Below are 24,350 nucleotides of genomic sequence, written 5' to 3' on the forward strand. Positions count from 1 at the left end.
CATTTAGCTCTCTTTCTGGAGTTTGATCTGTTTTATTCTTTCATTTGTGCCATGTTTCTTTGTCTCTTCATTTTGGCAGCCTCCCTGTGTTTGTTTCTCTGTATTAGGTAGAGGTGCTATGACTCCCTGTCTTGGTAACATGTCCTAATGTAGTAGGTGTCCTATAAGTTCCAGTGGCACAGCCTCCCCTATTACTCAAGCTGGATACTCAAGGTGCACCCTTCACGTGGTCTGAATACACCTTCCTCTTGTAGTTGAGCCTTGATTGCTGTTGGCAGGTCAGTGAGAGGAATTTATCCAGGCCAGTGAGCTGCAAAAACTGGCTGTGACCACTTACTATGAGGATCAGCTGAGCAGAGTCAGGGTGATAATGTTCTGATGTGGTCTGTAGCTGTCCACTGGGTGCGCAGGCTCTGGGGTTTCTTGGATGACGCAGGCCAAGGTCAACCCCTACCTGCGTTTTGCTGAGGACCACCCTGCCTGAGCTATAAAGCAATCTGAGATGGCTGCTACTTGTGCTGGGCTTGGAGATTCCCAGGTGAAGCCAAGCTGTGAATCTAGACTGGCTGCTGCTAGTGCTGGCCCTGGGGCTCACTGAGGCCAGCTCAAGCTTGTTTGATAGGGTTTAGGAAGCTGTGCAGTATGAGCCAAGACCAGCTAATCATATAGAAAAGCAGCTGGGGTGGGACCAATAAATTGGGTGGGGCAGAGTCTCTGGGGATCTCCAAGGTGGGTCAAGCAGTGTTAGCCAGGTTGGTGGAGTCTCATATAAGGAACTAGCTTGCTGGCTCTGTGGGTGGAAGGCTTAGAAAGAGTCAATGTCCTCTGCTTACCTGATGCCAAACGCTTTAGTTTCTCCTTCCAATGGTGTCTTTCAAGCTGTTAACCTGGTCCTGGGAGTGAGTCTGAGTAGGTGAGTCCATGTGTGGGTTCTTTAAGAGGAACTTCTTGGGGCTCCAGAAGTTTCTTCCACCAACTCAATCCCTGCTGGTTTTTGTAGCCAGAAGTTGTAGGGACTCGTTTTCCTGGCACTGCTCCCCTGGGCCAGGGATTCTGCTGTGGGGCTGGGACTTCTCAATCCTGAGATATCCCTTTCAAATTTTTATCCACCACACATTGATGTGGGACCAGCCTGTTCCATGTTTCCATCCCACCTACCAGTCTGAATGGATGTGGTTTCTTTAACTTCATAGTTATCAGACTTCCATTCAACTAGATTTCTGATGGTTCTGCGTGATGGTTGTTCTATATTTCAATTGTAATTTTGATATGGCTGTGCAAGGAGGCAAGCTGTGTTTACCTATGCCGCCATCTTGATCAGAAGTTTGAAGTATGTCTATTTTTATGACAGTTTTTTAGGCAATCTAGTTACTACTTATCAAGATATTCTTATAAAAATATGTTATCCTACATTGAAATTAAACTATAAATTCCTCATAAAAAAGAACATAAAACTGGCATTTTATAAAATCTTATCTGCTCAAATAACTGGGGCCAGAATTATCAGAAATCTAGCCCAAATCCTAGATGGAATTGATAGTGAATAAGAATGGAATCCACTCCTTTTTATTGCTGTATAACTTCCTAATGTTGATAGAGTGGGAAAAGTTTCAAACTGTACCAAATCATTCTAGACAGTAAAACTATGGTGCAGTTTATCTTGTGATATTCAGTAAAATGAATTTTATGAATCTAAGACATCAAGGGAAGTAGAAATAATGTTTCCTACCAGTATGTGTTTTTTCACTTAAAAAATGTGATCTTAAAAGGAGGTTGAGGAGGCGGGAATAAGTCAGTCCAAACATTCATAGCAGTGAACTTACTCCACCAGAAAATAAAAATGACTTTAATTGCACAGGGATCGAAAAAATTGTTTGAATACCCTTCCTTGTCAAGAATCAGGGCTTTCGTGTGAGATGAAATACACACTTACAGTAACTTTAGATTTGGGGGTAGAATTTCAAGCCCTTGCCCATCAACATATCATAATGGATGAATGTGACCCTTGCATAATAACACTTGCTTGTACACTTTTAGAAAGAGTAAGGGAGTCTGTGCAATAAGGGAGCTGAACATTTTAAGGATTGTTTTTCAATGAGAAACAACACCTCAAAATAAGTTGGCAAATCCATGTTCAGAATCTGTGTTGTCACTGTAATGTTCAGGAACAGATAAGGAAGGAAAGAGAAACTCAAGGTCACTGGGAATAGTCTCGAGAGTATTTTGTAGGGCTTATCTGTGCTCACATGCCTAATTTTTTTTCCAAGTGCAGAGAATGGCCACTTGCTTGAGACAGGCCCAGTGCCATCCTTTATTCAAGTTCTTTTATATTCCTCTTTTTAAAGAAGCTGTCAAGTTCTTTTTCTGCAGCTGACAGAAAAGGCCAAATCTGTGGTACAGGAAAGGAGGCGCAAAAAGAAACTTTTTTGTGTTGATGTTTTACTAAGTGAGCTAAGGAGAATTTTAGAATCATGTAATTTACTCTGGAGGCATTTACTGTACATAGCTATAGTGATGGTAATTTCTTTCATTGTTGAAGTGAAAAGATAACCATCAATCAGTTGTCAATTGGTCAATTGCAGAAGTGATGAAAAGAAACTGGTAGGAACAATCACTTTTGTGGCTACCTAGACCATTTGTAGGCTTAAGAAAAGTATGGGAACTGGATTATGTTTTAAGAAGGGATTGGACCAGATTTTCAGAAAGGTTAATAGGCATAACTTCCTTGTAAAAAATAGCTTTGCAGTTATAAATAACAAGAAGATGCATTTTTAAAACTCAAAAATTAAAAAGACATAGGATTCATTTAAAAAGCAAAATAAATTTTATTAAGCTAGATATCAGATAAGTAAACTCCAAAAGACCTTTAATTTCAGTGAGTTCTTAATGAAGGAAATATATATAGCTTACTATTAACCCAAGAGAACATGTATTTGAAAACAAATTTATGAAAGTTATTTTGTACTTAAGGGTTAGTCTCAATATTGGGCACTTTGAAACAAATAACTTTCCAACTATTTATCATAAGAAATTGAAAGTCCAGATTAATTGTGAATACTATTAAGCAAACATCTACAGATAATTTAATTTTTTAAACCTATGGAAACTCACATAAAGATTAAGATACATTTGAAAATCATTAGCTGGCATAAAAGGCAAATGGCACTTTGGGATTTAGTGTTATAAGCAACATTTCATTTTAATTTATCCTCTTTTCCTAAGAATAGCAATGTTATTGATTTATTCTGAGAGAGTTTCCCCCACACAGAGCGATTTTTTTTTTACTGTGGTAGGTAATAAAAAGGATTACAGGCCCCCAGAAGGATGAGATATCATCAGTTTGTAATCCAGCCCATGGTTTCCTAGATACCGTATTGTCTATTCTGTTCCGCTATGTGAAAAATGTTGAATATCAACAATGGGTTTCAGTGCTGTATTGTTGAGTTTTGTATGAACTAATCTAGCTTCACTAAGAAAAAAAAAAGAAAGAAAGAAAGAAGAAAAAAAGAAAAAAAAAAAGAACCACAGCTTTGGACAAAAGTCTATAGCCAGTGCATTTGAAACTCCCCTTGCACAAGGGCTGACCGTGGCTGGGGGAAGACAGTTTACTCATTTGCTCTCTCCTTTCATCCAGTCAGCAGGCCCTCTTCTCAGGTGTAGATCACCTAACCTATTATCATTTCACCTGTTTTGATTCTCTGATGAGGAAAGTCCCAGGACTTATCAGCTGGTATAGGCCTCATGTACAAGACAGCTCTGTTCAGTATTTGGAAGGTAAGCTATTTGCACAACTTCTCTGCTGTAGTGTGCTGGCCTAGCTCTAGAACTTTGCAGCCTATCACTTATTTTTAACTTTTACTGTTTCTTCTCTCTTCTTCTTTTGGAGAAAGAAAACCTGACAGGTTTCTCCGGAAAAGTGGCCATCCATGGAATGAATGAAATGTTCCCTTTCTGTTCCAGTAAGTAATTGACTTGTAACTAAAAATTGAACTGGCTGCTGTGTCAACTGCAATGTGAGCGGCTGCTGGCACAGGTGTTGCTTACTCTTTAGCCTGGAAAGAAAAGGGGCTTAACCTGTGATTAAATTTCAAGTCAATTGACCTCAACATGATAGTACATAATTCTCACTTGCCTACCGAATGGCCTGAGTTCCTATTTTGACCCTGATTCTGGCACCTGTGTTTTCAGTGTTTGGTGTAGCTGGAGCTGCTCTTTTGGTTAGAAATAAAGTGGGTGGAGAACAGTTCTAAGTAAATAACAAATGATGGTCAGCCATCTACGTCTTTAATCCAGGGCTCAACGTGGTCTATTTCTTTAATGCATAATCTCTAAGTTCATGTAAATTATTTTTTAAACTTTTATTTTAAAAAGTATGGATTCATGGACAACCATTTTATTACTAGAAATGCACAGTAAATCCAAATCAATGAATTACAAATAAGCAAATGGTGTGAGAATTACGGTGCTGAGTCTTCAAATGCTTAACTTTAATTATGTAACTTATCATAAGCTTTCTAAATATGCCTTGCACTTTAATGCTTTTCTTAGCCCTGAAAATAAAATAGCAGCATTGTTTTTCCTAGTTTCTGTAAATAAAACAAAAGATTATTTAACTTTAGCAAGAAGGCACTATTTGAATTTTGGAGACAAACCTATATCTGTCTCCTAAAAGCAAAATAAAAATCAGTGACATCTCAAATTACCATTTACACTTGAAGCTCTTCTCCATTCATTTTATGTAAAATGGTTGCATGCTAAGAATTGGTCTGTAAGGTGAGGGCGGGTGCGGACTGTTGTTTTTCTGCCCTCACTTCCTTTTTAACCTGGGAGTTAGAAGAAAGTGCTGATGATGCTTGCTTAACCCTGCTTTTAATGCAGGCTGTGACCAGCTCTCTGTGAGACCATTTCTGACCCTCTGCTTGCAGTGGTGAGCCTGAATTTTTCCCCTTCCTTGCCCAGCACTGTCAGTCAATTATAGGATTGAACTGAACCAGAAAATCTGGTACAGTCTGGTAATTAGTACAAAGGGTTTCCAGTCTAGTGTAAGGACGGAGATGCGAGAGCCCCAGCAGTCACAGAAATCATTTTGATTGGCCATGGACATTGCCTTTTAGTGCTGCTCGGTGACTTCCTAAAGATATTGCCTCCTACCCTACAGGTTTTCTCCTTCAAGTACATTACGGACCTTTTTAAAAATCGTGTGTGTGTGTGTGTGTGTGTGTGTGTTTCTTTTTTTAGATCTAACTTCTCCCATTTTTAGTCTGTCATTTTTGCCTATCAAACAGACACATTTTGACTTGCCCAACAAAGAACCAAGTTATCAACACTCACAGAAACTGACATTTTTAATTCAGGCTTCATTATTTCTCTGAATTATGACAGTGAAGTACAAAGACGTTTTAAGAGGTTTTTTTTTATTATTTTTTAAATCCAGCATTGGGATGTTTATCTTCCTTTGGTATTCATATTTCCTTTCCTACCCTTATTCTCAGTAATATATAATTAGCATTATCAAAACCATCAGTTATTTTCCTTTATGACTTTTGACCTTTATTTTTTTTAATGTCCCAAGTTTAACATTCTCTAAAATAAGTAAAAACTCTAGGAGAGATTTTAATGAAATATTTTAAGATTATAAAAATAAATTTAGAATGTGAATCTCTTAAACATCAACATTACATGACTAGGCAGGTAATGAATTATATGATAAACTATAGCAACAAAGTACATTTCAGAAACAAATATTTTGTAAATGAAATACATTTGATGGTAAGTACAATTTTATAGGCTATTTCATCATGCATTTTTAACTACCACTTTGGAGTTCCTGACTTATTATCTATGCTATTTTTTGATAGATTATATTTTTTTTTTGCAAAAAGGAAACATTCTCTTTGATTACAGATTGCAGTCACTCATCAGTCACACATTAGGTACATGAAAGCATCTGATAGCTTGTCACTGTCACAAATGCCTGCCCCCAAAAGATACATATACACCCAGGGGCAGATTTAATTCTGACACCCTGTACAAAAAGAAGTACAAAAGCAACAATGCCCAAAATAATGGAAGCAAAAGAAAGTGCAAGATTTTCATTTTTAAGAATGCTGTCTTCAGAGCACTATACATCATGATGTTAGTTGTGATGCATGTATGTTTTGGATCTTCTAAAGGACTCTTTAATAATCATATCTTAATGTAGCTTTTAGTACTTATGTACCTATTTAGTACCTTTTCTCCTATGTACCATCTTAACCAAAGTAGTTGTGTTGCCATGTCTGCTACTGATTTTTACATGTCGGACTTTGCTATTAAATTTCAAGAAGGTTAATATTGCTTTTGTAACCCTGTCATGAGTAATGCATTTTCCCAGTATCATCATTCTAAAGGCTGTTCAAGAAGCAGTGTTTCTTTTTTAATAGTTTTGCACTCATTTTTCTATTGTTTTTTAACCATAATATAGTGTAGTGCTTTGAAGAGAATACACATATTTATATAATTATCACTTTTTTTAGCAGAACCTTGCCCATTAAAAACTAAGAGAGTCTTAGAAAATCATATGGCAACTTTTCAGTCACCACATTTGCATTCAATTTTAATTCACTGTCAAATCTATATCTTGAAATGTTTCCATAAAGTAAGAAAGAGAAGAGTACATTCTGGTATTTTTCTTAATTTAGTTTTTAATCTAAAATCTATGTCGAAATTCAAAAGGTGCTGGAGACACATGGTATGGCACCGTCCTACGTTCCTTAACAGCTGGATGCCCTGTGGCTCTGTGTAAAATTACAGGGGTTCACGGGCTCCAATATGGACACAAACACTTTTTTCTACCTTAGTCTTACTCCTGGCAGCAGGAGTAAGACTTGGAACGCATCCTAAAGATTATCAAGCTTTGTGATTTTCAAACTGTGTTCCCTTGAGCTCATAGGTTTTTTGAGGATAGTCAGGCCGGTGGGGGAGGGGAGGCTAAGTGGCCTCTTACCTCCTTGAGATCGGAGCATCTCTGCTTTTATCTGCTTTGTCTATTAGAGTTCCACCTAAGATGAAACGTGCATGCTGAAGGGAGAAAAGTAAAAAGAAAAATCACTAACCGAGGCCATCTTATAAACAAGGAAAGCAGGGTTTACGTCAAGTGGCCGCTGAGTCAGTGACAACGTTTACTCTTGTAGTCTGATCTTGCCTCCTAATCCCAAACTCACTCTGCTAAACTATTATAAATGTTCCCTATGTAGTCATGGATCTTTCTGTGCAATCATCCTGAGCTATAGTATTAAACACCTACACAAATAGATCTATTGTCTATGTTGAAAATCGTTATACTTACTGAGGATACAGTATCTACTTGGTAAATGTAACTGGGTAACATGTTGTTGACCAAAATCAAGCCTTTTATTTGGCAATACCATTAAGTTTGGGGACATTATCACAGCCCTAAGGTAATATATTGACACATCTATTACTTAGTGGTATTTCAAGAGTAATTTTTAAACATTGAATTGTGGTAAAAAATGCATACCAATTTACCATCTGAAGTATTTTAAGTATAAAGTTCAGTACTGTTAAGTACATTCACATGGTTGTGCTTGGGGGTGTTTTTCACAGTTGAAAAAAACTTATTTAAACTTAAATCTAAAAGAAAGACAATTAAAGAGGATGGGACTGAATTAAGATGCTACTTTTCTCAAAACATGTTTTATAGAATACTATTCCCATGGCTATACCACGTTAAATAGTAAAATGGTCAAGTAATTTTGGGAAATGTAGCATGCTATTCCCTCTCTAGGAAATTCACACTGAAAATTTGCAGTTGAAAAACTATGAGAAATCGTAATTGTAAAGATCTCTTTGAACTTTGTTTACTGTTGAGTATACCAAACTATTTGTTCATGCTCTCCCTGTTTTTTTAAATTTGCTTTCATTCTTTAGAGCTAATGTTTTGTTGAATGCATTTTAGAAAATTCTCCTCTAACAGAACTTTTGCAGTTAAAAAAAAGACCTATAAAATAATGTTCATGTTATTTATGTTAACTAGCTCTGCATTTACCGATCCTTTATCCTCATCTTGTGGATAGGATATTAATGGACATCCCATTAATTCACTCAACAAATATTTAGGCACCGTGCTAAATGCTAGGAATATTGTAATGAATAAATCAACCAGGGCCTCTGACTTTACAGGGCTTACAATCCTAGTCTTTAAAACAGAAAAAAATAAATAGGAGGAGCACAAGCAACAATAGCTGTTTCTGGCACTCATCACTTATCAGGCTATGTTTGTTTTGTTTTGTTTTCTTTTCCCTAATTCTAAAATGAGAGAAGGGCGGGGGGAGCAGAACACCAGTCCAGAAGTCTACAATCTGCTCTTTAAATAGAGATAGCCCATATTTTCCTGAGATGTACTTAGGCGTCAGCAATTAGATCTATGTTAAAATTCACTGCTAATCTATACATGGACTTCTGTTGCTTAGAAAGAGGAAGATAGGCTGGAAAGGAAAAGAAGGAAAAGAAAGCAAGGGAGGGAAGAAGGAAGGAGTAAAGAAGGAGAAGGGAGGAAAAGGGGGAGGTAAGAAAACAATGTTTTCTGGTCTCCCCTCCTATTGTAACTCCTTAGCTATTGATGTTACTTACCTTCTATGTGAGAAGATTCTTTTCAAGTGTCAGCTGAAGACCTTGTTTGGTCAACAGTCAGCATGTCATCATTGTCTTTCTAATAATTCCAAGTGTGTCTCTCAATCAGATTCAACTCTTGGTGGCAACCATGGGTCCTACCTCTGTCAGAAAATATCTCTAGCTACCCAGCTTCCTCTCCCAGGTTCTGACCTTCATGCTGGGGAATCTGTGGCTTCGTGTGAGCAGGTGTCTCCCAAGCAAAGGAAAAGACAGGCCCATGGGCATAGATAGCTCGTGGTTCTCCAGAACAGTCCCAGCCCTAGAATACCTACTCAAAAATATTAGAAAATGTTTCAAGAAGATCCTTGTTTTCTTATTGGACAATTCTCTTATTTCTTGTTTAAGTGATGGAACTGAGTGACTTGAGGACTTAATGGAACTGAGTGACCAGGGGACTCCTCTATATACCACTTGAAAATTAATATTGTAGGTTCTGACCTTTTGGTAACAGGGATTTGGGAAGAAGGAAAGGTTGCACGATTTAAAAGAAGAAAAAGGCTTGCAACTAAGAGCAACAGAAGGAAGAACTTAGGCCAGCTCTGCTCTAACTGCCTTTGCTGTCCTTGGTGGGTCCCAGGTGAGCCTGAAAGTGGGGTCTGAGCTCAGTCCTCTGGGTTGTTTGCTGTTTCCCTCCTGCCCCTCCCAGCATTTCCTGTGATGTGAATAATGTGAGATAAGATCCTTGTCTGAATACTGTGAGGAAAGGACTTAGAAAAGAATTTGGGTTTTCCAGTTAAAACTAAGAGCTGTGTTTGTTTCCTTCCTTCTTCTAGTTAGCTGGGAATCAATTTTCTAATTCATTCTCCTCTCTTGTCATTTGCCTGTTGATAATATGCGAGGCCATGCAGTGCTTGTCCCTTTTTATTCCTTTTAATTAACCTTTAAAATCAATTATGATCACTCATATGGATTTCTATTCTCTCTTCTCATCAAATTTGTTTGGCTTATTTTTTTATTTACACACCACTACCCACTGCTGTGAATTAGCAATAACAAAAAATCTGCACTCTTCCCTTCCACCTCTTGAACTAGAGAAACAGCTAATAAGAGGCTAAATGAGCCTTAGAGTATAGAGAAGCTGGAATCCTTAAATTATTTAAATTGAAAAATGGCTGGTTTTACAATCAGAAAAACTCAAGTGGACCATAAGCCCTACTTGATTGTCCCCCCTTATCTGGATGATCTTGTAATGACAGCTGGAGTTATCTGCCATCAGCATCACTGTCCACAAAGGCTTCTCTGCTCTCTCCTCAACTCTTCAGCAACCCTGGGGAGCTGGAGCTATTTCAGGGGAGAGGGCCCTACAGGAATGGAAACTTTATTAAAATGCAAGGCTGTCTCTAGGGATATAAAAGCTCAGTAAAAAGTAATGGATCTAAGACCACAGAGGCAGAAATTAACTGCAGAATGAAAAATTGAGATTTTATATACTGCCACCAATAGGCTAGGGTCAGTGTAAAATAAAAAACAATGTGAAGTAAACAGTAGTGCAAAATAAAATCTAGAGATGGAGGGAAAGGAAAATAGGTTGTTCAACCTGAATAATGCGACAAATGTCATGTGTCAGACTAGCCTTTGCAGAGTGCTGTCTCAGGAAGCAGCCTGGTGCAGTGTGTGGTGGGATGTCAGGGTAGTTGTCTGCTTTGAAAGGTTAGGGAAATACCTCTAAAAGATTCCTGATTTTCTTTTGGTAAGCAACTCATTCTTGAGCTATCATACATGAGTTGTCTGAAACTCCCTGTTACTAAGAGTTAGTAACAAAAGTAGTAATAGGGCCATCACACTTTGAGTTGAAGTCTGAAAGTGGTCCTTCCCTTCACTTGCCCTATGACCATGAGGAATCTAGTCCTCAAAATATATTGTAAGTGCATTTGCCTGATTTGATCCACTATACTGTAAAATAACAAAATAAGATCTTTAATTTATTTGACACTGTCCATTCAACTCAAAGGACACCATGCATATTACTCACTAATAAGCTGAAATGTTTAAACAAAAACCTAAGGCACTAAACCATAGAACACTTATGTAATTTGTTATAAACAAGGAAAATTAAAAACAAGGTCCAGGTGATTTCAATTTGAGTATATTAAGTTCTTCATAAATCCCTCTTTATTTTGCATTCAAAATTCCGTACTATAAAAAAATGACTCTAAGCACAATACTCGTAAAAACCAAAGTAGTGTGTTCCCTTCTGAACTTCACTACTTTGAAAAAATTTCTCAGGAGAGATGTATTACAATATCACAACCACCATGGCAACTACCAACAGCGTTTGCTGAGTGTTACCATCTCCCGGGCCTGCTCCTTCTCCGGGCCTTATCTTCAAACCTCATTTTCCCTTCTGCTCAGGAACCTTGAAAATGAAAAAAAATAAATAAGTAAAGTGTTGGTCTAAATTACATAGCTGGAATTTCTCTTTCTATGCAACTAGCAAATTTAGTTAAGAGTTGATAAAGCCAGATCACGTACCCCATTCCTTCAACTTTAGTAGAAGACATTAAAATTACTGGTCAGATCAAAATTACTCCAAATATCAGAAGAACCCCCCCACACAAATACATAATACTTTTGTTCTTATTTTTCCTAGAAATATTGTATGTACTCTCGACATATATTTTTAAAGATGTTATTTATTTATTTATTTTTAGAGAGGGAAGGGAGGGAGAGAGAGAGAGAAACATCAATATGCGGTTGCTGGGAGTCATGGCCTGCAACCCAGGCATGTACCCTGACTGGGAATTGAACCTGCGACACTTTGGTTTGCAGCCCACGCTCAGTCCACTGAGCTACACCAGCCAGGTGTATTCTCGACATATTTATAAACTTATTTCTTTTGTGATGAGCGAAGTTTGGCAGAATTACTTAGGACTTCTTTATTTTCCATTTTAGTTCACAGATGGCTTAAAGTGTGATCTTATAAACAAGCTTCCTTCTTCAATAGAAGAAAATAAGCTCCTTTCTCCCCCCCAAATCCCAGAGTGCCCCCTCGTCCAGCTCCCCCTCCACCCCATTAGGATGCATGTTGCACACTTGAGGTCCAGTGAGCAGCTTGTTTGACTTGGGAGGATGGTTTTTGCAAAACCCCAACCTTTGTTCCACAGGGAAACATATCGAATGACAGTCCCTCATCAACTATAACTCTACCACATTCTCCCATTCAAGACAGAGCCTCCAAAGGCAAGTGGAGTGAAAACAATGTTATTACAGGGATAACCCTGAGCTTGCTTTATGATTATTTCACGTTTTTTGTAATCACAGCTGATCGTGACACACTAGAGTCTCATGACACTGGCGTTCAAAACTACCCACTTGGCAAAGTTGGCACCCAGACTGGGAGTGCTAATAAATGATAAGAGATCCTTAGATCCCTGAGCTGACCTGAGATCTGAGAGGACACTGAACCAACATTGACTCTCAGGGCTCTCTCAGCAAATGATAGGACCGCATCATACTGCTCTAATCCCTTCAGCCTGGTGCCCCTCACTCCAGGTCAACTCAACAGACTCAAATTTATGAGCAGGATGGGGCAGAGTGTGTTTACATTAAACTAAGAATTAAATAAGCTTCAGATACCTAAACAATGAATAGTATGAAGTTAATTTTATGCACCATGACTAAATTTCTGTCTTTTTATTAATTGTATTATTATCATATGTTAACTTGTACTTTACATTGAAAACAAAATTATTTTTAAAATGTCCAGTGTTCCAAGTGCAATTTTGATCCTCTGGAGAGCTTTTGAAAAGGCCAATACTGAGACTATATCCCAGACAAGTGAAATCAGAATCTCTGAGAAGGGGACCCAGGCACCAGTATTTTTTAAAGCTCCATGGGAGATTCCATTTATAAGCAAGGTTAAGAACCACTGGCCCCAAGGAAGGAAAAGTGTAGAAGAGGGAGATCAGCACAGGGAGATATTAAGAAATTGTGGTCATACAATTATAATTGGTGTTATTTACATTTGTCAACCTGATATTCTGAGAGCTGCCAGTGACTGGGGATGGACCTCAGATTGCCAGATACAAATCTCTCCCTTCTTCTATGTATGCATCTATCCTTGGAGCCTGTGTCTCTGTGACCCAAGGACAAAAAGGAAGTGGTAACTTTTCCATGGTGGCAGAATTCTCTCAAAACTGGTTCAATAGCCCTGGCTTGTGTGGCTCAGCGGATTGAAGACTAGCCTGCAAACCAAAAGGTCACCAGTTCAATCCCCAGTCAGGGCACATGCCTGAGTTGCGGGACAGGTCCCCAGTGTGGTTGTGAGAGACACAACCGATGTTTCTCTCCCTCTCTTTTTATCTATCTTTTGTTCTCTCTAAAAATAAAGAAAATCTTTTTTAAAATGTATTTAAAAATTGATTCAGTAAAACCTTTCTCTAGTTTTCTCTCCTTAGAGGCACATAGTAGAGCCCAATGCTACTACAGATTTCTTCAGAAAAGACAGATTCAGACCAGAGTTTTAAAAATAATACAGAATATTTTTTGTGGGCAAGGTGCTAACTTAACCCTTGCTGCAACCCCATGAGGCAGGTGTATGTGCCTCCATTTTACAGATGAAGACACTGAGAGACAGCAACACAGGAAGGCTGCCCAAGGTCACACAGCTAATGTGCCTCTAAGTCTGGACTTCTTATGCTAAGGCAGATGGAAAACTGACCAAGGGTCACCCAGCTATTCATGGACAGCTGCCTGTGTCAAAAGAATCTTCCATTCTTTAAGTAGAGAATCAAATTAGTATGCTAGTTTTTTGTGTTCTTTGCTAGTATGTATAAGCAAGCATTATACTCACGGACATAGAAAAGAATCTTAGTATTCAGACACCAGTTTGGTATTTGTCCTCTTTTGAAACATCATTGCTAGTTCTCATGACCAATTTAAGTCTATTGGAGTTTCTTTGATTTAAAAAAAATGTGGGGAATATTTAAGAGAACCCAGCATAGGCATTAAGCTCAAGCTTACAAGGAATCTTTGAAAATGGAGCATGACTCCTTCTTACAACATTTCTGAAGATGGGAATAGCTCTTGAATTCATGGTGGCAGAAAACAAAAAGAAAAGATGCATTTTGTATGTTGTCCGTATGAAGTCCTAGAGTGTGATAGTGAAATTGGGATTTGGCATCAACCCCAAACAGCTGGAGCCATCTGTTTCCTATTTTGTAAACTTTTCCTTAACCAGAAATTACTAGCTCCCTAAAAACACTGCCCAAGGTAGGACCGGCCCACAACCGATTTGAAGAAAGCAGTTTATCTTTCATTCACTCACCAGGCATAGCTGTGTGCCGATTGCGTCTTAGGCACTGTTGTTCCAGCTGTTTCATTTTTGTTCCTTCCCTAGCTTAGTAGCACTCCTTGGCCCCCTTCCTCTCACACTGCCCAACGGCCTGTCCTGCCCTCTGCCCTCCGAGCCAAATCCTATTCTCAGATCCTTCATTCATATAAAGATAAAGTGGCTGATAACAGCTAAAAAGAGTTGATTTCCAGGGTGATATGCATTTTAACGGGGATTACATGCTCCTGTGCTGTAATCACAGGCAGTGGTTCTCTGGAGACAGATGAAGGCTGCTCCGACTGTGCCACTCAGTGGTGGCCTGCTGCTCTCCTGAGGTCAGGCCCACGCCTTCTTGTGTTTTCAACCCGAGTGCCCTCACAGCGACCAGCTTGTTTGCCACTCAGTAATGAAGGGAACTTTAGCCTGAGGAAAACACATTACCACAGTAAAGATGCTCTGACATGGCTGAATAGGAAGATTCCGGGGCCGTGAGCCAGAATGCCATGGGGAGAAGCCAGGTAAAGCAATAAGAGGGGATAACCTAGTCCTGTTGTTTGAATCTTTCTTGTAGCCAGTGTCAGTTCTGAGATACTCCTGGGAGTTCCATTTAGTTCAAGGATCTACAGATCTGGTTTTACTCAGCAGCTCTGCTCTGTTTCAGTTTGTTACCTTTGAGTTTCACTGAAATTGGGATAAAGACTAAATGAATCATTTAAAATGTATTTATTGAGCACCTGCTATGAACCAGGAATGCTGCTAGGCATTATAAACATAATAGTATAAATCCCAGTTCCTGCCCTCGCAAACATTCTCCTTTAAAAGCCTAATGTGAACACATTCATTATATAATTCATTATTTAATTGGAGTCATATTAAGTGCTGCAAAGGAAACTTGCCAAGTACTAAAAAAATTCTAATAGACACCATGACCTAATACAGAACATTAGGCAAAGCTTCTCAGAAAAAAAAGTCATTTAGGCTGATTCCTAAAGGAGGAAGAGTGAGCTAGAGAATTCATAGAAGGAATGGACACTCCAAATAAACACCTTCAACACGTGATACACTAGAGCTAATCCTGAGATTTATCTAGATTCTAGATTCCTTTTCTTGAGGTCTTCACTACAAGCTACCTATCAAGGCTCTGAATCAGAAAAAAGGAACATTGGCATAGAGAAAGAAACTTCCACAGAGGTGGACAACTCATGAGACACACACAGTATACTGTGATCTCATTCATTACTGTCTCTCTGCACTCTTGCCTCGGTCTTCAGCATGAACACATTCCCCATCAGTACACTCTAGGCCAGCAGCTTTCAAATCCTGAAATATCCATAGACTAGACTTTCCATACGGCTCTCTCCAGAAACCCTGGGCAAAAGAAAAGGAGTTAGGGGAAAAGGGAATGAATCAAGAAATTGAAAACCTCAGAGAGAGCCTGGTCTGTATACGGGATACTTGAACTATCCCACCCACACTTCTTTTAATATGGAGCCAGTACTTTGTAAATTTGTAAAAAGACATTCCCAAATTCATCGTGCTATTTTATACACCATGGTATTTTATATCACCTTCGCTTGGCCCTGTATTTTTAGCTAACTAAATTCTTGTTTCTAAAAACTCAGTTCTGGCATCTTATCCTGTTACCCCAGTGTCCCAATCTACTTTCGATACCCTTCCTCTGTGCTCTCACAGTGGGCAGCACTTTTATACCTTATCACAGCTATGCTGTAGTAATTGATTTACTTATCTGACTCATCTACTTCTTGAGGGAGTAAGTTCCTTAAGGGCTCATAGCTCATGTTTTAATCATTTTTATATCCCTGGTCCCTAGCAGAGTACTTTAAAAAAATACACGGAGTGAATTGATGCTCATGCATGATAGTTACTTTCCTTTTCTTAGCCTCTGGAGAGATGTGGAAACTTAGATTTTTGCCTATTTAGTAAACAAGGCTGGTTTTATATGTAAGAAACTTTTGACCCATGCCAGTCTGATACCTTATCCATTTCTAGGTAGCCTGTTGTGGTTACCTTAGGCTACCTCTATAGTCTTCCTTTGGACACACCCTAAGAACAAAATAGGCCAGTATACATGGTCCCACTGACCTTTGTATCAGTCAAAAACAAGGTTGGTTTTGATGTTATATCTTACTGAATAAGATATAACCATACACATGTCTGATCTTTTAGTGAATGCACTTTAAATAATGTTCATGTTTCATATTAGGAATGGCATAATTTCCAAGTAGGAACATGGAAAGAATAAACTATGACTAGCAGAATATTTGTCAAGTATTTAAATATTTATTTAATGAAAAAAGGAAATGAATAAAGGAATAATTAGATGCATGTATAAATATAGTACAATGCACAGGAATCATCAAGCCATTAGTTTAAATAAGGGACTTATCATTGGTAAAATGACAAAGTCATCTAACACAAAAATAGAAGCTATTGAAAGATCATATTTTCCAAACAGGGTCCAAATATCATTCAAATAGAGGAAAAGAAGAATGTGCTTTAAAAAAAATACTGCTAACCCGGAGGAGACAGAAGTTTGATATGAGGAGAAAACCCCATTCTACCAATCTTTCTCCTTACACCACCCCACTGCCGTCCCTCCCCCACCACGCGCGCGCGCGCGCACACACACACACACACACACACACACGCCTCACATATGACATCATGGTTGTCTGGTCTACTTGCTTTGTGAAATAACCTTGAATTGAAAAACAGGAAGTTAGAGATAATAGTATAGTAAGAGAAAGTTCCTGTCAACTGAAATCCTCCTTCCTTCTCTGCCTATTATTCTTCAAGATAGACATAATTGCCACCTCCACTACGAAAACCTTTCTTTATACACTATGGCCCCCAGCTAACTGCCCAGTTGCTCTGCACAATCACTAAAACTTACCTCTTTTCCTCGTTTGCACCTATTTCACTATCTTCTATTATAGTTGCCCACAGCTGTCCTTCCCCTGGAATAGGTGCTTTGAAAGATGGGTGGTGTCTCATTTATCATTATATTCCATTCTCTCCCTCTCTCTCTGCTTTCTCCATTGCTAACCCAAATCCAGGCAAAAAATCAAGAACTCAGAAAATAGTGGTTGGATGGCTGGAAGGGAAGAAAGAAAGAAGAAAAAGAAGTTTATTTCTGAAGGGAAAAAAAACACTTGTCCTCTTTCTTCAAAAATACTTTATCTTTCTAAAATCAGGGGACAGCCTTTTTCACCCTGGGTGTTAGGGCACGTGCCCTTGAACACCTTGCTTTGGCAAAGAGCCCAAGTTCTATCTCCAACTTGCTGAGTCATTTTCCTCTTCTTTGTGGTTCATTCATGCTTTCCCCTTTCATTGACACGTTAGCATTTCATGGTGAGTGGGTCCTGTTCAGCTGGCAGCCCCGCTCAGCCCCCACACCTCTAAGCTGTCCTCACTTCACTAGTTCCCAATTGCCTGCCTCTCGGGGAGTTCTGTCATTGTCACCATAGAGCTACAAGAGCTGTTTGTTTACTGTTGCCATACCTGAGTATTGATAACTAACCATGTGGAGCAAGCTCAGAGGATGAGGGACCTCTGCTAGAGGCCACCTTCTCCTCTGTTTTCTTTTCAAAAGCACCCCATTTGTTTTAAGAAAATGAGATAAATACAGTTAATGAAAGAACTGAATAAACAGATCCTGCTTAATTTGGTGTCTGGTCAAAATCTCTTAATTGCTTTCCTCAAATACCTGTACATCTGTTACTTCCAGGTCCTCTGTAATAGTGACTCCCAATGAGTTTCTAGTTCAATCTTGTTTTGTAGATCAGCAATTTATACCTTAACCTCACAACTAGCAATAATCCATGAGCGAATTGGTAATTAAAAACTAGCATTTTTGAAGAATGCCATAAAAGTCTTTCTGTTCATTGACTTTCAGAAGGGAATCACACAAACACACGTGTGTATTTGTGACAAGGTCAGCATTTCAGGGTTTACTTTTGGGCCTTAAGCCCTTAGTAGGTGCTCAATCACTCCCTGAGAACACACTGATTAGTTTTAGTAGCTTCCTGTTATTTCCAAAAAGAGAGCATTTTCTAGATTTTTCTGATCAACAGATGAAGTGAGCGTTTTCTTAAACTGTGGAAATAGAATAATTCATATTGCAAGGTTATTTATTACCAGTCAGACCCTCATGCTGCTCGACGGGGCTCTGATAATCACCTATTTCAGAAGCCATTAGCCTTCTGTGTGTTGTAAAGCACTCTTCACTATAACTGGTCTATGCCTTTGTATTCTCGGGGGAGGAACAGTGTGTTCGGAAGTAACAGACCTCTGTTGACCAAGTGAGAAAGTCCTTGATGCACAAATAGTACATTAAACTGCTTTTATTGGAGAGTGTGGAAATTAAACAGTGTGTGGAATCCCTGCCCAGGTATGGGAATATATAAAACCTCTGAGAAGTTGTACATTAATTCAAATACTTAATATTATAGAAACACAAACATATAAGAAAAATACACATCGAAAGAATGTAACAATCAAGGCTTAGGCACTTACAGCAGGACAGCAGGAGCTAGATTTAACTTATTGATTTTAGAACCACTGTTTTTTTAATAAAAAAAAGAGGTGAAATATTGCTTTTACTGTTTTCAGATAATAATGACTGTTGTTGCAAATTACAAAATTTAATTAGCTATATAAATGCCAGAGGAACAAATAGTGTGCTATTGTCTTGATATCTTCTCAGAAATTAGTCTTTTAAAATAAATTTGCCATATTAATCATCTAAAAATATTTTTGATCACTGAATTAATAGTTTGCAGCCTGTTTTCAGGTGCGCATTGCCATAGGTGATTGCTTCTTAATTACTACATGGGCTCTTTCTATTCACTCATATTAATTCATGTTTTCTGGCAAAGTCCCAAAAGGCAGCCTTGCCCTATATCTTCTAATTACTTCTATAATTGAATTTGCCCACTTTTTCTAACCTATTTTTTAAACTGACTGTGTTTGTTCATGGTTTATTGTGTCTTTTTTGTGTCAGTTCTCTGCAAGCAGAATGTACATTGATTCTTTCCTCGTTTCTCATTAATTTTCAAGAGCTTTGCTGCATGTCTGTTTTTTTCAGTCTGTCAGACCTATTGCAAGACCAAAAAAAAAAAAAAAGACTCTTATTATTAAAGGTTAGGTAAAATAGACTGAAGTTAATTAATTCATTAGTAACTCTGAGCCAATTACTGAAGCCTTCTCTTATTTATATACTTGTTAACAAGACAGAAATGAGAAAGGCCAATTACAGGCACATGTCCTTCAGAAGTTCGGCAAAACCAGGGCTTATTTATCGATACCCCTCCACAAGGATTTTTAGTTTATATATCAGATATGGGAAATTGCATTTTTAAATTGTTGGCTAATACTCTATTCTATTCTATTAATAAATTTTAAAGGTTTCCCCCATCTAGATATCTTTAATATGCCTAATATTATTAAATTCTTCTGAACTTATCAGAAGGAGTTCTGCTGAGCCTTAGAGCAATTACAAAAATAGGAGAAATTTGACTTTTCTGATTATCATTAATCTCTTTTTTCCAAATATTAAGTTTTCAATTCTTGAAATGAGGTAATTGGTTAGCAGATCTCATAAATGAGCACCCTTTACAATATTGATTGATTTTTACAGAACATGCCAAAACCTTACAACGTGTGCGAAGGCAGTTTTTTTCTTCTGGATTTTTTCCTATGACTAATATAAAAAAATGTTAACTGCTTCATCCATATAAACTACCTGCATAGTCTATACTGTACCCATTACTTCCTCTTTTCTGCCTCAGAAATATTTTGTTGACAGGAGTTTGGAGGGGAGGGACCCCTGACTGATCAGTTCTCCGCGCGTCTGTATTTCCTTCCTGTGCCCACGCCAGCACGGGCCCGGCAGATCGACACCCTCAACTGACACTAACGTCTCAATAAATTGACCGGTTGTGTGAACTAACACTAATTTATGTTTTTCTTTCTTTCTTTTATGTTTCTTTCTTTTTAAATATCAGGTGCACTCACGTTTTCATAGTTAAGCGATGCCAAAGTAAGTCAGGGTTACTGCTGCCTAACTTTTTAGTTTTTTCCTAAGTCTCAAATGTATTAAAATTCAGTCAAATACTTTGTAGTATAGTAACAATAACCACAGCATTGTAAAATGAGAAGGAATCTCAATAGATGATTTATCCAAGTCTTTGATCCTTGGAAGACCAAAGAAAAAAATTTTAAATGTGTAGCATACCTTTTCAGGAAGCCTTTCATAATGGTTCCAAACTTCCATACCCTCTTATTTACAAGTATTTTTTTTGAAATTTTCACTGTGCATATAATAACTTGTATTATACTGATTTATTACCTAATTGAGGATGTAACTATGTTTTATGCACCCTGTAGCCCCAGCATTTAGCACAATGCCTTACAAATAGTAGGCCCTCAATAAATATATGTCAAAAGCATTAGGGATGAAGAGCATAATCTTTTTTTAATGTGTTCGGTGTCTAACCTCCCTCACTGTCTAGGTTAGCTAAAGAATTTCATGCTTGAAATCAGTTAATGTATCTTAATTTTCTGTGGTAACTGCAATAAATTGGTAGCAAATGTTCTATTATTAACTCATTATGTAAGCTTCTCTGCTCCAAGATTAAAAATTTGTACTAATTTTTTCTCAGATGAACTGTTTTTTATTCTTTTAATTATATATGATTTTTTAAAAGGCTTTACTGACCTCAAGTTTGTTACTTGGGGCCAAGACCACACAGGACCTTGTTCCCCTTCCAGTTCCATGTGCAGTGTGGTCTCTGTATTTTCAGAAACACCTGCGTGAAGCAAATTAAATTCCCTAGACTCCTTTACTCTTTAGGGCTTTTCTTACCCATTGGTTCTTCATGCCCCTACTTCAATGAAGCTAGTTTTCCTTAGACTAACTTTTGTGTGTTGTCCCTGCCTTTCTGTTTGTTCTTTCCTTCGCTCTGTCTTCCTGTCTGTCTCTGTCTCTGTCTTTCTCTTCTTTCCTCCTCTCCTCCCCACTCAGTCCCCCCCTTCCTCCTTCTCTCCATTTCCCCCCTCCCTCCCCCTCCCTCCCCCTCCCTCCCTTTCCTTCCTTCTTCCTTCCTTCCTTCCTTCCTTCCTTCCTTCCTTCCTTCCTTCCTTCCTTATTGTTTTTCTGAAATAAGGTATTTTATATCAATGAGTCATTGTCTCTTAATAATGGCACCACATATATTTATAATGATTTTCTGGTATACAACCTCTTATCATGGATACTTACATTATCATTTGATTCTTACAGGCTATGTATTATACAGATGAAAAAGCTAAAATTCAGAGAAGTTAAGTGATTTGCCTAAGGCTACAGAGCTAGTTACAATTTTTTAAGAAGATTTTATTTATTTATCTTTAGAGAGAGGAGTGGGGAGAGAGAAAGAGAGGAAGAGAAACATTGATGTGTGGTCACCTCTTGTACACGCTCAACCAGGGACCCTGGCCCATAACCCAGGCATGTTATGAACTGGTGACCCTTTGGCTTGCAGACCAGTACTCAAGCCACTGATCCACAGCAGCCAGGGCTACAATTTGTTTTTAAACTCTTGACTTGTTTGCCTGTGAGAACAAAATCCAGAAGGATTTTTTTAGTTGATTCTTACCTGTTCAGTGAGGAAATTACCTGACGTACTCCCCAAACAGCTGGATTTCTACTCAGCTAAATGATTTTTCCAGTAATTATATTGGTCATTGTAAGGAAGAAAATGTGTCTTAGTACTTTAATGTGCATATATCATTCTGTGAAAATGCAGATTCTGGTTAAGTAGGTCTGCATTTCCAATGAGCTCTCGGGGGACTTGGTAAAGGGGGAAGGTGGAATACTGCCAGTCCATGGGCCTCATCTGAAGCAACTTGGTGTGGTGGACACAGTGAGAAGGGCTTTGGAGTTGGAAAGACTTGATTCAAGTACTGGCTCTTCTGATTATTCTGATCTTGGGCAAGCCACTTGGCCCCTGTGAGCCTCTGTGTCTTCAACCTTAAAACGGGGTAATAGTACAGATCTTAGTCACTGAGAGCCGAAGGTATTGACTCTGAGTGAATTGGCCTGCTTCCTCTCCACTACTGCCAGGTTAATGTTCCTAAGGTCTCCCTTCACTCAAACTTTCAAGTGAGTCTCATCACCTGGTGAATTATGTACAAACTCCTCCCCTTGGACCTCAAATCTTCAATGGTAGAGCCAAAGGCACCTTTCTATCTTGCTCTCTCCCTACTTCCTACTCAAAGCCTACAGGTAGGTAACACATCAGATTTCCTCCTTTTGGTTCACCTTTGTCCCACTCAATCCCTGTCACATTATAAAAATTCTATCCTTCATTTATGTCTCTTCTCCCATCCAGGCTCTTACTGGATATCCATCCTCTGCCACTCCCGACTCCCACTAGGTCTGTCTCTCGAGCATTTGAATTCTCAGAACACTGTCTTTATCTTTGGATGGCTTCTTTTGTATTCTATCTTATGTGCTAGTTATTTCTGTCATCATCTCTCCTTCTATTAGGACTCTAAGTTCCATAAGGATGAGGATCAGATATTGTTCAGATATCACAGTGATAGGAAGATAGCTTTGGGGTGCACTGAGCTGGGTACGGACCTCAGCACCACCATTGGTCAGGACTAGTCTCCTAACCTATCTGAGCTCTAGTCTTCTCATCTTTAAAGCAGGTGCCAATAATACCCAACTTGCAGAGTAACTGGAAGAGATGTTGTGTGTAAAGTAGCTCCCAGAGTATCCAGCACATATAAAAGCTCGTGTCAGTGAGACTGAGCAAATTAGAACTGGCCGTGTAATCCCAACAAACCATAGACATTTATTCCAGCATGCGAACAACTGGACCAAAGCCCAGCCTTCCTATTTGTACGAAATTTTAACATTTTCTTTTGTGGCTATGTTTATGTCAGTGCTGAGTCTTATCAGAATATTCCATGTTCAGCCCTCTTCAAATTAAAGTACATTTGTTGATGTAGTTTAAAGTGCTAATGAAAAGCAATGTGGTATGCTGGTTTAAAAAAAAAAAAGCATGTGGTTTATACCTAACGCTGGGCCTAAATCCAAACCACCCCCACTCTAGCAGTTTCCCTAACCTCTCCAAACTATGGCAATCTCAGAAGTTCGATTTGGGATTTTTCCACTTTCTTCTTTATTTGTCTGTATTTGGGGGGGGGGGCAGTTTTTAAAAATAAAGAGTATATTATTTCTATATCCCAGAAACAATAATAATATTATCATGGATGACTGCAATAACTTTCAGTGCCTACATCTCCACTTTTGTAAGTTGAATTTGTACATTTTGCTTAACCGTTAGGTGAATTTAAATGTTTTGTTCATTTCAGTAATTGCTAAGGAGCAGTACCTTTCTCTTTCAATTATTATCAACTAATTTTAGTTTATTTTTTAATTTTTTAAGTAATATTTTACTTTACAATTATGTTTATTGTACAATATTATCTTAGTTTCAGGTGTACAACTCAGTGGTTATTTTTATAACTTATGAAGTGATCACCCCCAAAAATCTAGTACTCATCTGACACCATACATAGTTATTACAACATTATTTACTATATTTCCTATGTTGTACTTTGCATCCCTGTGACTATTTTTTTCTTTATTTAAATCATTTGTTATTTTTCAGCTGCAGCTGATACATAATATTGTATTAGTTTCAGGTATGCACCCCAGTGATTAGACGTTACGTAATTTACTAAGTGATCATCCCAATAAATCTTGCACACATCTGACACCATACATAGTTATTAGAACATTATTGATATGTTCCCTGTGCTATACTTTATCCCATAGCTGTTCTGTAACAACCAATTTGTACTTTTTAATACTTTTACCTTTTCATCTATCCCGCTATCCTCCTCCCATCAGGCCACCATCAAAACGTTCTCTATATCCATGAGTCTGTTTCTTTTCTGCTGGTTTGTTTATTTTGTTTCTTAGATTCAATTGTTGGTAGGTATGTATTTAATGCCATTTTACTGTTCATTTTTTGGTCTTTTTTTTCTTTTTCTTAAAGAGGAGACTTTAACATTCATGTAATACTGGTTTGCTGGTAATAAACTTCTTTAGCTTTTTCTTGTCTGGGAAGGTCTTTGTCTGACCTTTGATTCTAAACTGGGCAGAGTGATCTTGGTTGTAGGTCTTGCTTTTCATCACTTTGGATATTTCTTGCAAATCCCTTCTGGCCTGCAAAGTTTCTGTTGAGAAATGAGCTGACAGTCTTATAGGCACTCCCTTGTAGGGTAACTGTTTTTCTCTTGCTGCTTTTAAGATGCTCTCTTTGTCTTTAACCCTTGGTATATTAATTATGATGTGTCTTGCTGTAGGCCTTTTTGGGTTCATCTTGTT

The 24,350-nt window shown here is 38.2% G+C and overlaps 1 long non-coding RNA gene across 1 annotated transcript in view; it reads left to right on the forward strand.

Annotated features, from left to right (window-relative positions):
* Positions 1 to 3,426: 3,426 nt before the first annotated feature.
* LOC118498817 overlaps positions 3,427 to 24,350 on the forward strand; it is an 82,525-nt gene continuing 61,601 nt past the window's right edge. The window contains exons 1-2 of the long non-coding RNA XR_004901285.1: positions 3,427 to 3,774; positions 3,887 to 3,959. This is a non-coding gene — a long non-coding RNA (uncharacterized LOC118498817). The remainder of the gene's footprint in view (positions 3,775 to 3,886; positions 3,960 to 24,350) is intronic.

Source organism: Phyllostomus discolor, chromosome 2 (assembly GCF_004126475.2).
Source record: "Phyllostomus discolor isolate MPI-MPIP mPhyDis1 chromosome 2, mPhyDis1.pri.v3, whole genome shotgun sequence".
NCBI classification, from domain to species: domain Eukaryota; kingdom Metazoa; phylum Chordata; class Mammalia; order Chiroptera; family Phyllostomidae; genus Phyllostomus; species Phyllostomus discolor.